A 16837-nucleotide genomic window follows, 5' to 3' on the forward strand; every position below is an offset into this window, starting at 1 on the left:
ATTTGATGAGCCTGACTCCCAACTGAACCAAAAACATGCTGAGTAAGTGAGCCAGGATTCGCAAATCTACTTTGGGTTGTTCACTGGTTTTTTAACACATCCAACTGTCATATGCTCCACTCATGAGCAGTGGAAAGATTGAAAATTACCATCAGTTATGGTCATCTTAACCGCCAGCCAAAAGCATTACCATAAAATATCTGGTTATTACCAATAGCCATGTGTGATGATGCATGCCTTGTGACAATCACTAGAGCCATCTGCAGGTATTGTTGTTTATATATCCATCAGCTTCATATAAAAGTAGTGTGAGATGAGAATGACACAAAGGACCCAAGTGGAATTGCATCAAAGAGCTGCAAACTCTTGACACAGCTTCACTCCATATGGGAACTCACCACTAAGTTGGCTTAGAGATGAGAATGTAGGTAGTAAAACTACATAGCAGGGATGTTTGGCTAGATTTTCCTTCTAGAGTATAAATCTTGTGAATTGATGTTGTTAGAGTAGGCACACAAACCCCATCTGGACCATCATGGATTTATTCAACCTATATCTCTATTTTTTCCTCCAATATATTCACTACATCCACTGTATATCTCCATATCTTTCTTCTCCTTATGCAAAAAGCATGAGGAGAATAAACACGATCAATCCTACTTTTATTTCATCAATTCAAGGGTTTCTTGTTCCCTTTCTCAACATTGTATTAGATGTTTAGGTTTTCTAATACCACCATTGCCACCTCCAGTGTGCCCCCCTTCCTCATCACTCTCTTTCTCCTCCTCCATTGGTAATCACCTCTCTGGCATCAATGTCCTGATGCCCACCAGTGTTGCTTCATGGCACCCACTTGCAACTACCTCCTAGCGCCCTTCAGCGCTTCATATTGGTGCCTTGCTACACTGCCTCCCAGAGCCCCCTATGTTGCTGGCCCCCTATGCCACCAGCACCCCTTGTGGCCTTGGCGCTACTTTTAGCACCCCTACACTTCGCCTCCTAGCGCACTGAGGGCCACCATCCAGCATCATCTCATACTGAATGTCAATCTTCCTCCAATTGAATTGGCTACTTCATGACACTCTATCACAATGCCACTCACTCGGCTGACATATGTCTTCAATGGACACAATTATGCATAATGAGCATCTAGATTTGAGGACTTACTAAAATCCTACGATCTGCATCACCATCTATTGGATGATCGTCATATGTTTGCTACATCCACATTTGCCTCTTGGTCACATTTGGACCTGACTATCTGATGGAGCGCGTCCAGACGATGTCAACGAATCATCAGCAGAGCCGTCATCGTCATCCTCAGCATCACCGCCAGTCTATGTCCAGCCTGACCGGCACGCCAAAGCATTCGTGAAGACGCCCAGGTTTGAATACTTCGGGTAGAGCATGTCCACGCACATGCCCTGGTTTCAATTATATGTTTCAGTCGTTTTAGATTCTGTGTTGTGTTCATCACAATGAGTGCACCCAAATCGTCGTGACGCTTTTGTATCATCACGTTTTCATACCGGATCGTATCATTTTATTTTCACGTCTTTTTATTTCGTATTTTCTTTATTCATGTTGTAAATGGGGGGGGGGGATCTCTTATTGGACTCCCCCTTGTTGGACTCCTTGTAGGGGGCCCATCATGGCCCTATATAAGGCCATGATGGGACCACGTTCTCTTCAGATATGGATTTCATTGTGGCAGTTATTCGTTTGTTGTTCAGATCTCACGTTAGAAGGAGAAAGGTGAAGAAGAAGAGAGGGAAGAACAGAAGGGAAGAGAGATCAGAAGGCGAAGAAAGAGGGATTGCATGGGCTAGATTGTTCCCTTGGATTGCTCGACTATCGACAACACAGACTGCTCACTATCTTCTATCGCGCCATCGCCGAAATATTGATACTTTGTGGTCAGCGACATCGGAAGGTCGCGATCGGTCTAATAGTCACCGTTCGAAGTACTCAATTGCCCGAGCAATTCCAAATTGTTCGCCTACGATTACATGGAAATATGCATGATATATGGCATAAGTAATCAAGTACAAGAGGCTAGTTAGATTACATTTACATAAAATACTCGGAGTTTTTCTATCATTTTTACTAAATTAGCTACGGATGATCAGGTTTATGAATTTTAGATGAATTGGAAGTTTAAATTTTCTGGTGGTGTTTTATTTCACAAGGCTTCCATTTGCTGCAATATAAAAATAGGTTTTCCAGCGAATGGAGCAGAATGGTTAGCTCGCAGGCAGCATGCCCACCGGGAACAGAAGTGCCAACATAAGCGCATAACGTCAACATTGTGATAAGGGGAATAGCATGAAGATAAATATTCAAATTATGACTACTTAACTTGATTCTTATAAAGGAACTTTATTTCGAATTAGTCTATACAGATTAAATCCTCCTGGCTGACCATAATGTAGGACTTATAGATGTTTGTCATTGTCTTGCTTACTTTCACATAGCTCAATGTCTTGCTTATACAGGAAGAGGCGCGGCAACATTTTCAGTCCAAGCTGGTCAGAGTAGATCCAACGGCTGCTCGTGGGCAGACCAGATCGAACGATCGGGAAGAAAGAAGAGAGGGGGGAAAGGAAAGAAAGAAAAGAGGAAGCAAAGGGGAAGGGGGGAGTATTCTGGACTGCATAGGGACCCGATGAGGCAGCGGAGAGAACAGACACACTCGTCTTCTTGTGAGCTTCTTCCTCTTCTAGATCTGGATTCGTGTTCTTGAACTTGCCAAGCTCTAGGTGAAAGGTGTGGAGCCGTGAAGAAATATTGAGTTGAGGAGCATCACTGAGACGGAGGTAACTCGAAGTCATTGAGTGGCCATGTTTATTCTCTACCCCACCTCGAACCAAAGCAGTGCGAATCATTTATTTTAACGCGGAAGTAATTTGGATTTTAAGCGCTAGAGTCGTATTATTATCGTTATTGCATGCTAGTAAGTTTCAGTGACAACAGTACTCTCAAACTGTCAATCCAAGATTAAACTTTGATGTTCAACTCTTAGAAGCATAAACAAGCGACTAATCTAAGTACACCTCTCCTTGTGGTTCGATTTTGGACTCACTATCTGCAATACTATTAAAGTTAAATAAATAAATAAATGTGAGTTTATTGTATAAGTTGGAATTATACAACGATCAAATTAGTATTTGAATTTCGACTTAACAGCCTACTTCTCCAGGGCCCACACCAACCGACCACGACCGCGTGTGAATTCGCATTGCAGCAGTCAACCCACGGTGAACGTCCCCTCACGACGGACGTCGTGGATGTGGTCCCTGCGTGGAACAATCCCTGCAAGCAGAGCGTTCTTTGTTCCTCCACGGACATCCCCGAGGTCGAGAATCAACGCGTGACTCCTGTGGACGCATTGTGATCCAACAGTTAGCCGCATTCATTTCCTCCTAGTTAGAATGCATAATGGGTGTGGCGGATCATGGCGTAGACCGCATCCTGTGGTGAAACCAACGGTGCGCACATTTTCTCATCTGGTTGATTGCCCGAAGCACTAGTGTCCTGCATCGCCCTGGCTCCACGCCGATCGAACTTGCTAACTCCACAGCGATTGCACTCGTCATTGTTGCACCAGCAATATCGGTTATTTGCCACCTCTCAACATCTAATCGTGCCTAATCATCGTTTTGCCTAGCACCACTCGCAACGATCATCTGGCTTCGTCCGCGCCCATATAATATGACCGCGCTCGCCAAGCCAGCGGTACGTTCGAGCTGATCCACCCCTGCTCTTCTCCCCGACATCTCCTAGTCTCGGCTTCCTCTTCGACCATCTCGTGCGACCCTCTCCAGCACTACGCCATCGCCGCCTATCGAGCTACGCAGTCCTCGCCTCCCAACATGCCTCTGCTTATCTGCCCGCATTGGTACGTGCACAAAAGAAGACTTTGAAAATGAACGCCACCACCGACGAGGTACGTCATTCCCATTGACTCGTCAGTTATATTACATCTTACAATATATTTTTGACTTCACTCCACCATGCTCGGTTTAGATTAGGTGAGAGTTAATTATCGAGAAAATAACAATTTGAGCTAACTCCCAAGTACGGGTCGAGCCTGTCCATTATGCGCGAGCCCCTACGAAATTGTTTCATTCAGCGCCGTAGTCGCCACCATCATTACGACAAGTGTCAGAAGGTCACCATCATCGTCATTTAGTTGCCTGCCCCAGAGCTTAGAAGTCGGCTATCCTCCACGAGTCGGACCTGCATGTACATTCATCTAGGGTTTCATCGCATCATGTAGTTACATTCACTTAGTGAATTACCCGTTGGACGATGCCATCGACAACGTCCAACATCACTATCCTTAATTATATGCTTAAGAGCATTGAATAAAAGACCTTACTCCGAAGTGCACTGAGAGTTTTGTTTTCACTACACCTAAAGTCATGCCTTACCCTTTTTTTTAGCATCCTATTTCTGAGCTTCTCACTTGTATACTTCCTGGCCAGTAACTTTGGACAATACTAGAGAACATGTAAGCTAATCATATTAATATTATCTGGACAATAGAGATATTTTTGCTACACCTTGCATGCAACCCAAGGGGATTTATCACTTTAGTGCCACTTTGAACATCTTTAGGCTCTGATTCAAGAGTATATCAGACATTGACCACTGATCTTTGCACCTTTGGGATGAGTTCTTAGCTGGTGTCTTTCTGAGTGATCATCATCCATTGTCATCCTTCATATTCATGGCACTCATCTCTTTGGGGATTGGATACTTGATATATCTCATATAGTTTTTGGTTTGTCTTCTAGTGACTACATGTACCCCACATGACCACTTAGGCCATCTTATCATGAGAGATACATCCACTGCTTCTGTGATGGTTGAGTCCACTTATCGAGCACCACATGACTCTCCTACAAAGAGATTAGATAGTTGAGGCTGGATGACTAGGACTGACGTAGGTAGGATGGACTAAAGTCAACCAAGGATAGATAAAACAGACCACAAATCAACACGATTGATTTTGAACATTTAAATCCGGAGAAAATGATGATGGTGCAGCTCCTTTCCTCAGTCAAGGGCACGAGTAAACCTATTCAATGGTGAAAACAAAGCTCCAAATCCAATGTCCCGAATGGTTGACTATGAGAAGATGCAAACCTATTCAACTAACCTTTTCTACAAAGTCCGATGGCGGTGGAAAAACACATGAGAAAATACTAGATAAAATAATGTGGATCACCTTTAGTGGTGGCGTAGTGCAATAGGGCGATGCAAGAGGTCGTGGAGGTGTATGGTGGCGAGAGTGGATGATGTGTGCTTCGACAGGCAGGACGCAGATCCAACTGTGCGGTCAGTTGGCAGGGGTTCAAGGGGGGAGTCGGCCCCTTGCGGGGTTCAGGGCAATGCCCAAAATCTAAATGGTAAATGGGGCACACAATTGCAGAACAATGCAGTGAGGATGACATTTCTGAAGCAGGATGGTGACGGCATGCTGTGGTCATGCAGCGGGCACTGAGCGCAGTGGGCGCACTGGCAATCGTGGCGCGTGAGTGCAACGTGGGTAGGAACTGCGTGAAGTGGCAACGACGGTGTGCATCAGACGCGCTGGAGGTGGCTGCAGGCAAGAAGATCCCCTCTCAATAGCGGCACACGGTGGCAACAATGGAGAAGAGACTAGGGCAATTCCTTTATAAGAAAATTTCAATTCCAAAGATAAATCACCAAGAAGTTCAGTACAGCATTGGCCTATTCGTAGGCCTTAGGGGGAAGAGAAAACATTAAATAACTATAAAATTAAAATCTAAAATTAAATGATGCTCAGATCCCAGGTCTGAAGTTGGCATTGGCGACGTATCATGACAGGGGACATCTCCCATGGTAGTGGTGTCACGTCTGGTGATGGTGCGTGGTCGTGTGCGCCCCCAATAGTTGTCATCGACCATGAGGGAAGGGTAGTAATTCCTTCCCTCCATGCATATGTCCAACAAATGTTGGAAATAGTTTGGGGAGCCCAACACTGCACATCCATCTTTCCAACCTTCTTTACCAACTTCTTTAACACCATTATTGTAACACGACCGGCCGGGATTGAGGGGCTCATGTTACACCACAGAGCGGAGTTGATAACCTTTGATGCAAATATGCATGGATGATGCAAGCGTTGTAAAATCAATGAGAGTGTACGGCGGAATTCGCTGACCTAGGAAAATAGACCTAAGAGATGACACGAATGGTCTAGGGTAGCGGACATGTGATAAACATAATTTTGTGGTAAATTAACCAGACATTTGGAACTAATCATATCATTATTTAGACAATATAATACCACGAAAAGATGAAAATAAGGATGAGTTCTACATTTACTATTCAAAGCTTTTACTAACCCCACATGATTCAGTGAATCAAGTGGATTGGATATCATCTTTATTTAAATGAGTACAGACATCAAGATAAAGAGAGGTGATGAACATGGATGAAGACCCAACAAGGAGGACGCCTGGATCAAGCAGATGGCTTATTAGGAGTCTAATGAAGCCGATATTCTCAATTGCTGACAACCAAACATTTAGATCAATCCTGGCTGTCCAAGAGATCCAAGAGCAGATGAGAGAGAACCTCCCCTATAAATACTCTCTTCAGAACAATTTTTAGGTTGTCTAGAATTTTGTTCTTGAACGAAGTTGATGCCTTGAATGAGTAGAAGTTCTGTAGACCCTCCATTGTTGATGAACAATTGAGTTGAGTGATAGAGCAAAGCTGAGAAGAAATCTGAGAAATAAGATCGCATCATAGCCGTGAAGGGAAGTGACACAAGGTATATGTGATTGATCGGATTTTCAGAAATTGTTTACTCACTCCTTAAGACAGGCCATGTTTCAAGCATTTCATTCCTCCGCACACGCCGTGTGCCTCTTCCGCACACACCGACGCGCAGCCGTGTGCCTCTTCCGCACACGCCCGCGCGCAGTTGTGTTCTTCTTCCACACACCCCGTGCGCATCCGTGTGCTTCTTCCGCCCACGCCCACGCGCGGCCTTGCGCCTCTTCCGCACACGCTCACGTGTATCTGTATCTTTCGGGCAGATCAAGGACTTAGCCAACTTTTGACTAAGTCCAGATCTAGCCTGGTGGCCACGCCCTGTTGACCATCATTTCTGCCCAATTATTACCTGGGAAAGGTAAAATCTGTGCGGAAGAAGGTTCATTTGAACTAATAAGAATTGTATCCATATTTTCTTAATTAAAATCTTAAAAAAAAATTATTAGATTAAAATTTAGACAAAAGCGATTTACTTGAAAGAAGAATTAAGAGAGTTACCTGCTCCTCGTGGTTCGACCCTTTACCTACCCTAGGCTTGTGAGGTTAATAAATTTGTTGACTGTCTCAAAACCTCACACGAAAAGGTTAGTGAAAGCCATTAGAAAAACACTCCTTAACACCATAATTTGAGATTATCAACATGCTCCCAATGACAGGAGGGACCAGCTCAAAGACTGACGGGGTGGGGGAAAATCACTATCCACAGTCATCCACGACAGTCGTTGAGAGGGACACAAATCCAACCCTGAGATCAAAATTCCCTATCCCTCGATTCGGTGGGTAAACCTACGTCTTGCAAATTCCCGACAGAGGAGTAGGCGACGATGATACTAATGATGGTGACAATTCTGGAAAGTGGAAAAGGCAGAGCGGGTGTGACCTGAAGGCTATGGCCCGGATGCTCGAGGAGGATCGTGACCAACAATGACAAAATAGCCGAGGTGCGACTCCGGGGATGAGATGGAGCGGCGTGGGCCGAGGATGAGAGTTGGCAGCAGACAACAATTGGCCACAGTCAAGGAGGCACATAGTCATGGGCAATAGTCGGACACGGCGATTGTGGAGCGCCAGATTGGTTGTTACAGTAGCAGCCAAGGTCGGCACGGGATGTTTTGTCAAGGGCGATTGAGAGCTATGGCGATGGCGGTTGGGGCAGGGAAACATCGATGCTCAACATCAAGCAACGGTCTCCACCTGTGGTCCGAGCGGTGCAAGAGACGGTGAAATCTCCACCTGTGGTCGGGTAACGGCTATCAGGCGATCGACTCTTGGGGGGAAGGCCGAAGAGGCAACCACCTTGGAGACAGTCGAGTGACAGCGCGGTGAGTTTAGGGTGTAGGTAGCCGTCGGGCTTGGCAATCTGCAGTGCACATGACCACCCAGCCGACACTAGAGGCTGGCGGATCGCAGCTTTCAACGGGGAAAGGGGCCACTACGGTGGGTGCTGGCATGGCGGTCAAGTGTGCATGCGCTTGGGGCTGGCGGCTGGCATCATGCAGTCATGCTTATGCGCAGGTGGCTGCTGGATAGGTCGGCACGCGCGATAAGGATGGCTCAATCGGCCATGCTTGCTGCCGAATGGTGATATGAAGGTCTTGGGGTATGGCCAGGCTGTGGAACGACAACATTAGTGCGGGCGACTGATCAGACTTGACGTGCGCAAGCGCGCAATGTTTCCTCCAAAAAATGGTGGGCGTCGGTGGTGGGTAGGCGACGGCTGTTCTTCTTGCGACGATAGAGGCTGCGGTGGTGGTGAAACTAGAGGCGGTAGTTGACCGGCAATCCTCTCCTCAGTGTTACTCTAGAAACCAATGAGGTAATTCTCCATGGATGGAGAAGGTCGGGAATCCCAAAGGAAGAAGAACAACAATCTTTCAATTTTTGAAATGGAATTCCAAGGGACAAAAGGGGCATACCTTCCCCATATGTAGGTTTGGGGTGGTTGCCTTAATGGGCCAAATTAGGGGAAACATCCAAAATGACAATGATGTTCCCTAATGGCCCGAATAAAACCAAAAACACGGAAAAATGGTGGAGAGCCCAAAACACAAGGGGCTCTCCATAAAGTCCATAAAGATAATGCGCGGGAATAAATGAACTCTAGGGATTTTTCATCAAGATTGATATTTGAAGCTCGGGTTTTTTATGTCGGCTCGGGCTCCACGATGCGGCTGGTGACAAGCTCAGGCTTGATCTCTTAGATGGCCCTCCATCATCCATCTAGTGTTTTGTCCCTAATTTTCTAGGTGACACTAACCTCAGTTGAATATCAAGCACTATGCCTCTCTAGTGGTAGCATGGTTGCTTCACCATCTAATCAGGCGTGCTTGTGCTTCTGACTCGTTTCATACACTACTTGCATCATCTTCACCATCAATTATTGACTCATGTGCTTTCACCCACATGACCAGCACATCCACCACTTTTTTACCTTACCCACCCACTCTTAATCCTCCTTGTGTTAGCAGTGCCAATGTTCTTACATTTACGGTCAAAGTCCATGGCAATAATATTGTTTTACTGAGTGTTACTCTTACATAGGTTCTCTATGTTCTTGGATTTCCTTCTAATCTATTATCTATTAGCACCCTTATCCAAGCCCTTCTTGCTTAGCTACATTTATTTCATTTTCACTCTATTTTCCAAGATCTTTTACCAAGCAGAGAAATGGTTTGGGTGTGATAATGGGTGAGGCATCTATGAGCGAGTTTTTAATTAAACTTCTTCTTGCTCTCATCTTCTTTTTTTTCCTCTCCATCCATTTCATCTGTTTTTGTGGCATCATTGTTTAGGACATCATTATTTTGAGAAACTTCAAAAATCTATTTGTGGCTTCCCCTCAATAAGTTTGTGTGATGGTCGTGTCAATTAGCCTTGACTTTCCCTCAGTTTTTCTCACTCTCCTTCATGGGATTTCTCTGACTCTCTCTCAGCCTCTCTCTTTCTCTTGTTGACTCTCTCTCTGAATCCCTCTCCTACTTTTGCTCTCTATCTTCCACTCTTTCTCTCTATCACTCTCTCTCTCTCCCCCATTATCTCTCTATCTCCTGCTATTGCTCGATCTCTCTCTCTCTATCACTTGTTCTCCCAGTCCCCCCTTAATTCTCCATCCCTCTCTCGTGTTCTTTTGATCCCTGTCTCTCATTCTTCTTCTCTCTTTCCCATTATATCTCCCTCTCTCTTTAAGATACTCTCTCTGGCTCTCCCTCTCTCTTTCTCTCCCTCCCACTGTCTCTTGAACTCCCTTTGGCTTCCCCCCTCTCTCTCACACTTGTCTATCTATCTCTGATTATCACTCATTCTCCATCTCTCTTCATTCCTCACAAAAGAGAGACAAGTTCTATTATGTTAAATTATAAATATGGTTTGACATTCAATATCCTTTCATGATATCTGATATCAAAACATAAAAATATATAAAATTGAGAAATGCATCTGATAATGGATATGATAACATATAAGGTTCAAACATTTATCTTGATCTATTATTTATAATTTATATCCGATAATGGATAATGATAACATAATTCTATATAGTGAATGAAAAACAAATGAAACATTTTTTTGTATCATTACTAGACCTAAAATTTCATAATTGTTATCTGAATAGTAGCATCCTACTAAAAAGTCCCCCTCTACTCGTCACTTGTCATACTCTAGTGGATGCCCTTCATCTTCCTATTTCTCTCTACATACGTACATATGCATGTTGGGTTCGGTGCCTTGGTTCGTCCATGGAAAATAGGATTCCATGAATGTGAAAGCGTACTAATCGATTCGTAATTGATCTTTAAAATCAAACATCGAATCTACCTTGTGGGGAACTTGTTGCACCCTTGACTATGCCAGTTGGAAATCTTTCTAAAGCCGTTCACGTGTCTCGCCTCTAGAAGTATCCACGCAATCCCTTGGCACTTGGATCTCCACCTCGTCTTCTTCAACTATTCTTAACATTTTTGAAGATCTTCTCACCATGAGGCCCCTCTCCTTGGTTGAGTGGAGAAGAGAGTGGAGAAAGGGAGGGGCTGTCAAATCAGGCTTGCGTGGGTGCTTAAAATGAGACTCCTTTCCCTCTTCATATTTCACATAAAGTTTTTCTCAAAAACCTTCCAAAGTAAAATATATCCACCAATGCCCTTATGACCTTGTGCGTGTGACCCTCTAGGCCCATGTATCATTCTAGTTAATAATTTTAATGGCCCAATAACATTTATTGACCAACCTTATTAATTAACTATATCAACATATAGATTAACTAAATACGGATCGATTTAACCCAATCGATAGGTTAAGTTTCCAGCCCTTGAGGTGCCAAGCTACACCTCATGCTCTAGAAGATATAGAGTAGTCTCGAACTCTCTCATGGAACCTTTACCATCATCGGTTACCGTATATGTATAATCCATCATCCACGCGAGACTCTCGAATGACTTAGGGTATGGTTTATCATCAAACCCTAATCCTTGATTCGATTAGTACTGATGCGTAATGGGGATCATTGGAGAACACCTTATCCAATATCCTCACTACCCTAGCCAGGGATTTTTCTGCATCGTCTTCCTCGAGTTAATCTCCTCTTATATCGAGGGCGGATGATCTCGTATTGACCACTTAACCATCTCCATGAACTGGTTACTACATCCGAGCTATGACTTGTTTGAATCCCATGATTAGAGGCTCGTAAGTGGTAATCAAAATGTAATCGTCCATTCACAAGATGTCCTTGGTATCCCAAGTTAGTGGATCACGTATACAACCGTGAGATGAATCAACCTCATTGACGTTTAAGTATAATACCATTCAGGGATTCATACAGATCAATTCAGTGAACTCTTTCTTTAAAGAGCACCCACTACCTATCCTTAGTGTGGCCACAATAATAGCCACATGATCAGCTATACTTATTTTATAAGTAGGATCAGCTAGTGTTATTCTATCCAGATAATTCGATGTCCGTCTCGACTATCCATCGAGTAGGAATATTTGGAATACATGTTTAAAGACTAGTGATCACTGTATTATGATCTCATCATAACTCCTTAAGTCATTGCACGTATTCATGGACTTCATTATAAACATCACACGGAATAATAATGAAGTCATTGCAAGTAAACATGGTATTGTGATTGGCTTCACGGCCACATAATATCCATCTGTGCATACACAAAAATCCCATTTCTCACTTTGTTTTCTATGGATTCCTTTCCTTTTGTACCGTTGCTATTTTTGTAGCTTTATGGTTGATTCCATGATCATATGTTGAGACTACATAGGTATGCAAGTGGAGGGTGGGTATGGGCATGGAGGTGGATGCCTTGGTGTCTTAGTGAACCATGACACTTATATCGCATCAAAAAATGCCAACATCCTCACATGAAATTGGTTTTTCACTCTAAAGGTCTCTTGGGTTCATGAAAGCCTGTGACATCAACAACATCAAGATATTCCCTCTAGTGCTCCCATTAAACTGTATTCATGTGATTATTTCTAAGGCGATGAACCATGCATGGTATCTGTGATGCGGAACAAGAGGATGGGATTGATTGTCTTTTCCTGCATCAATAGGTCAAATGTAATGCAAGCGGATGAGGACGCATATGCAAGTGAAAAAGGTCAACAAGAAGTACAATACCAACATTGAAAGACACCGACTACCAATAAATCATTGCAAGAGGGTCCTGGGTATGCCACTAGGCTCTCAATGACCCGGACGTCGGGCTGAAGACTGATGGCATGCGCACGACTACTACAGCTAATGCGCACGCCCTTGATGGGTCAAACCAAGGATGTACCGATAGAAATCCTATTCCTGGGAACATCGATCCTACGTACTTCTAACCTAACCCCGACAGTGGAGACGTGCTGGGGAGGTGATAACATGATAAATGCATGGGTATTTACATACATTTTAGATGATTTCAGAATAATTAATTTGGAATTTATCATGCTATTATTTGAATTAACTAAACATTTATGCATTAGCTAGAAAGTCCAATTATTCACACTATGGTTATTTTTAACTAACCTTCTTGAGTTCTCTCAAGCCAAGCAGTTTGATTACTGATGAGTATTAAATAGTCCCAAATGTGCAGAAATTTTCAGGAATGAGAAGATACAAGTCTGCAAGAGTTGGAGAATTGTTTAGAGTTAAGTGATTCTCAAAAGGGGCTTGCAAGGAGAAATGGGTGTTGTGGGCCTTCAAAAGAGAAATCTGAGGGAGGTGGGCCATGACCTGGCCCATCCATTGGGCTTTCAAAAACCTTACAAAGAAAGAAGCTGAAGATTAGAAGGGGAAGCTCTCAACCCATGTAGAAAAAGAGGCAAAATGGCAAGAAAATAGAATAGAAAATGCCCAAAGGGGTATTTTAGTAATTATTCCTATGTATAAATAATATTTTTCTCACTCGTTTCCCCTCATTCTAGACGTGCTCAAGAAAGTGTCTGGCCAGCAGGACAAGGCATTTTCGGAATCCGGGTTGTTCAACCTCATGACCCAGTGCAATCTTTCTCTCTCTGGATAGCCTCTCTCTAGTCACACCAATTCAACCAGTCAACATGTGACTCAAGGAAAGTTAAACACTCAACTCAAGGACTATTCAACATTCATCTTAAATCTCCATCAACGTATGCCAACAACCCGTCGACAGTAGACCGTCGACTTGCGTTCGTGTGCTGTTCTACATCACAAGTTCACTTGGACGGAGGTTTATAGGTTCAACATACATCAAATGAGTGCTAAGGGTAAGGTTTATGTAACAATGACAAGGGCATCTTCATATTAATGCCTATGAAGATGGAGGATATGCTAGTGATAATGGTGATCAGAAGTCCACCGCTCATTATTTCACATACACAGGTGGAAACCTTATGACATGGGGTTCGAGGAAGTATAAGGTTGCAGCTTGTTCTAGTGCTGAGTATTGAACCATGGCTGAGAGGAAGCAAGAGATGGTGTGGCTTAATTCACTTCTCAAAGGCATTAGCATCACATCTCCGAATACAATTCCCATGCACTATGATAATCAGTCTGCCATCTAATGTTCCATGAACGGAAGAATCATAGTAAGATTAAATGCAATTACAGTTGGGATAAGATAGTGTCAGAGGTTATCTCAACTACACATGTTGTTTCATATCATCTGCTCACAAAAATCTTCACCAAGAGACTTATTTTGATATCTAACGATGCGATGCGCACCAAGATGGGCATGTTTGGCTTGTATACTTCAGCTTTTAGAAAATTCTTAAAGTAGGCCCCTCTGGGCTATAGTAGATTTATTCAACCCACATCTTTATTTTTCTTCCATGATCTCCTCAACTTTTTTTCATCTCCCTCTCTCTCTTCTCTTCCTTTCAATATAACAGTTCTAATATTTCCTTTGTTTCATCAATTCTAGGATATCATGTTCCCTTTGTCAACAGACTTTATATGAATGACATTAAAGTCTGATTTCAAGGCCACATTAGTAGTAGAGGAAGTAAGTCGAGTAGACTTATTATGTGCATCAGTTGTGTCCTTTGGCCTTGACTTGGAATGCAATTGAATGGCATTTGAAATGATATTGCTCAAATCATTTGGGGTCATATTGGATCCGTGATTGCTTCGATTCTCAAGCGGGACATGTTGAGCTGCTCATGTCTATACCTTCTAGATATATCCACACAGTCCATAGCACATTGAATCTTCTCCTTGACATTGAAATGCCATGTTCGGACTCTATCTTTGTCCTAACGATGTCTTAATCACATAAAAAAAAGAGAGGAGCCAAATGGAGAAGGGAGAAGAAGGGAAGGGCATTAAAAGAAATTGTGACCTAGGTGAAGAGTAATGTATAAGCATCAATCTTGATTTGGGGATTTTGATGAATTTACTGCACACCACAACATGGGTTAACTCACAATTCTAAGTCATAGTTAGTGGTCAGAAGTCAAGATTAAGGTTTAGGTCAAAATCATCTGAATAGCTTCCTTAGCTTTTATTAAAAATAATAAGTTGAAGGATAAATGTATACATGAAAAATATTTTGTTTTATTTTAGATGCATAACTGAGTGTAAATTTTTTTTTGGAAAACATCTTATTTTACTACTTCATCTCAATTTAGCTTACTGCCATTTTTTCCTATTTACCCTCAACAAGAAGTAACAGTTACATTAAGCGTTGCCGGGGCATTTTAGTCTGAATAGTTAGAATCTTCAAATAAAGGAAGAAACACGAAATGGAGTGTGTAAGTGTTTTTTTGTATATTTTTTATTCTCGACTGCTCTTGTGATCTCGACTCTCTCTCTGAAGTTCTTGAAGAAGGATCTGCTGGCTGAAGATAGATTCGAAATTCTTGTACAATTTTAGAAGAAAAGAAGAAGGGAAACCAGAGGATTTGAAAATCCACAACCTCAAGAAGCAAACCAGAGATCTGAAAATCCATACCCACTAGAAGCGATCTAGTGAGATAAGTCTGGACTTCGTTCTTTCTCTATTGTGTTTTTTTTAAGGGTATGTTGGGTTCTAGAGGCCTTGAGATGGATGAACAGAACAAAACGATGCACAGCGGAAGACTCTTTGCGAATCGAACGACATCAACAAAAACAATGAAATAGCGTACATTGCACGAATCTCATTCATGATTTCTTCGATCCCGGAGCGAGACGAGTCGAGCTGCTCAAGTGTGCAGCCTCTAGACGTATCCACGCGGTCCTCAGCGCGTCAGATCTCCTCCTTCTCGTTGACGAGCCTCGTTCTTTCTCTGTCGGCATTGTTACGTCGTCTTGATCACATCAGGGATGGAGAGGGGGTGTGGGGAGAGTGGAGAAGAAGGGGAAAGGCCCCTGAACAATTCTGGCCTGGGTGAATTTTGTTTAGGGCCTTCCCCTATTTATACTAAGTGGGTATTTTTCATAAAAACTCCCCAAAACTTAAGCATATCTTCCAACGTCCAAAAGACCATTTGCGTGTGACCCTCTAGGCCCATGTATCAGTCTAGTTAATGACTCCAGCGGCCCAATAACCTTTATTGGCCTTCCAAATTAATTAACTATATCATCATATAGACTAATTAACGTCGGATCGATTTAACCCCAATCGATAGGTCGAGACTCCGACACGTGGGGTGCCAAGCTACACCTCGTGTCCTAGAAGATACAAAGGAGTGTGTATCGACTCACTCATGGAACCTGTTCGTCATCAATTACCGTGTATGTATAATCCCTCATCCACTTGACGCTCCTTGGACGACTTAGGGTATGGTCAACTGTCAAACCCTAATCGATCATCCGAGTTAGTACTGATGCATTCAAAAATCATCGGAGAACTCTTCTCCGATATTTCACTGCCTTGGCCAAGGACTTCGTTGCATCATCTTCCTAGAGCTTTCACCTCTTATACCGAGGGTGGACGATCCCATCTTGACCACTCAATCGCCTTCGTGTACTTCTTGATGCACCCAAACTAAGACCGTTTAGAATCCCATGATTAGAGACTCGTTGGCCATAGCCAAAGTGCAACCGTCCATCCACAAGACGTCTTTGGTGTCTCAAGTCTAAGGACCACTTACACAACCATGACATGAATCAACCTGATTGACAGTTTGGTATAATACCATTCAGGGATTCGTATGGATCACTTCAGTGAACTCTTTCCACTAAAGAGCACCCACTATCTATCCTTAGTGTCGCCACACTAATGGCTTACAGGACCGGCCATACTCATCACATGAGTGAGGCTAGATAGTGCTATTCTATCCGGATACTTTGATGTCCTTCTCGCGTATCCTTCGAATAGGAATGTTTAGAACACATGCTTAAAGACTAGTGATCTCCGTATTACGATCTCATCATAATTCACTAAGTTCGATCATGTATTCATGGACTTCATTATACGCATCACACGTGCACTATAATGAATATGTTCTATTAATGAATACGGAACGAGATGTGGAATGTGTGATTGGCTTGCCGGCCACATATATTTCCATCAGGGTAAACCATATTTTTTGACAAGGTTCTATGAGAGAATATCTCAAAAAGTAA

This window comes from Wolffia australiana, chromosome 14 (assembly GCF_029677425.1).
Source record: "Wolffia australiana isolate 7733 chromosome 14, ASM2967742v1".
NCBI classification, from domain to species: Eukaryota; Viridiplantae; Streptophyta; class Magnoliopsida; order Alismatales; family Araceae; genus Wolffia; species Wolffia australiana.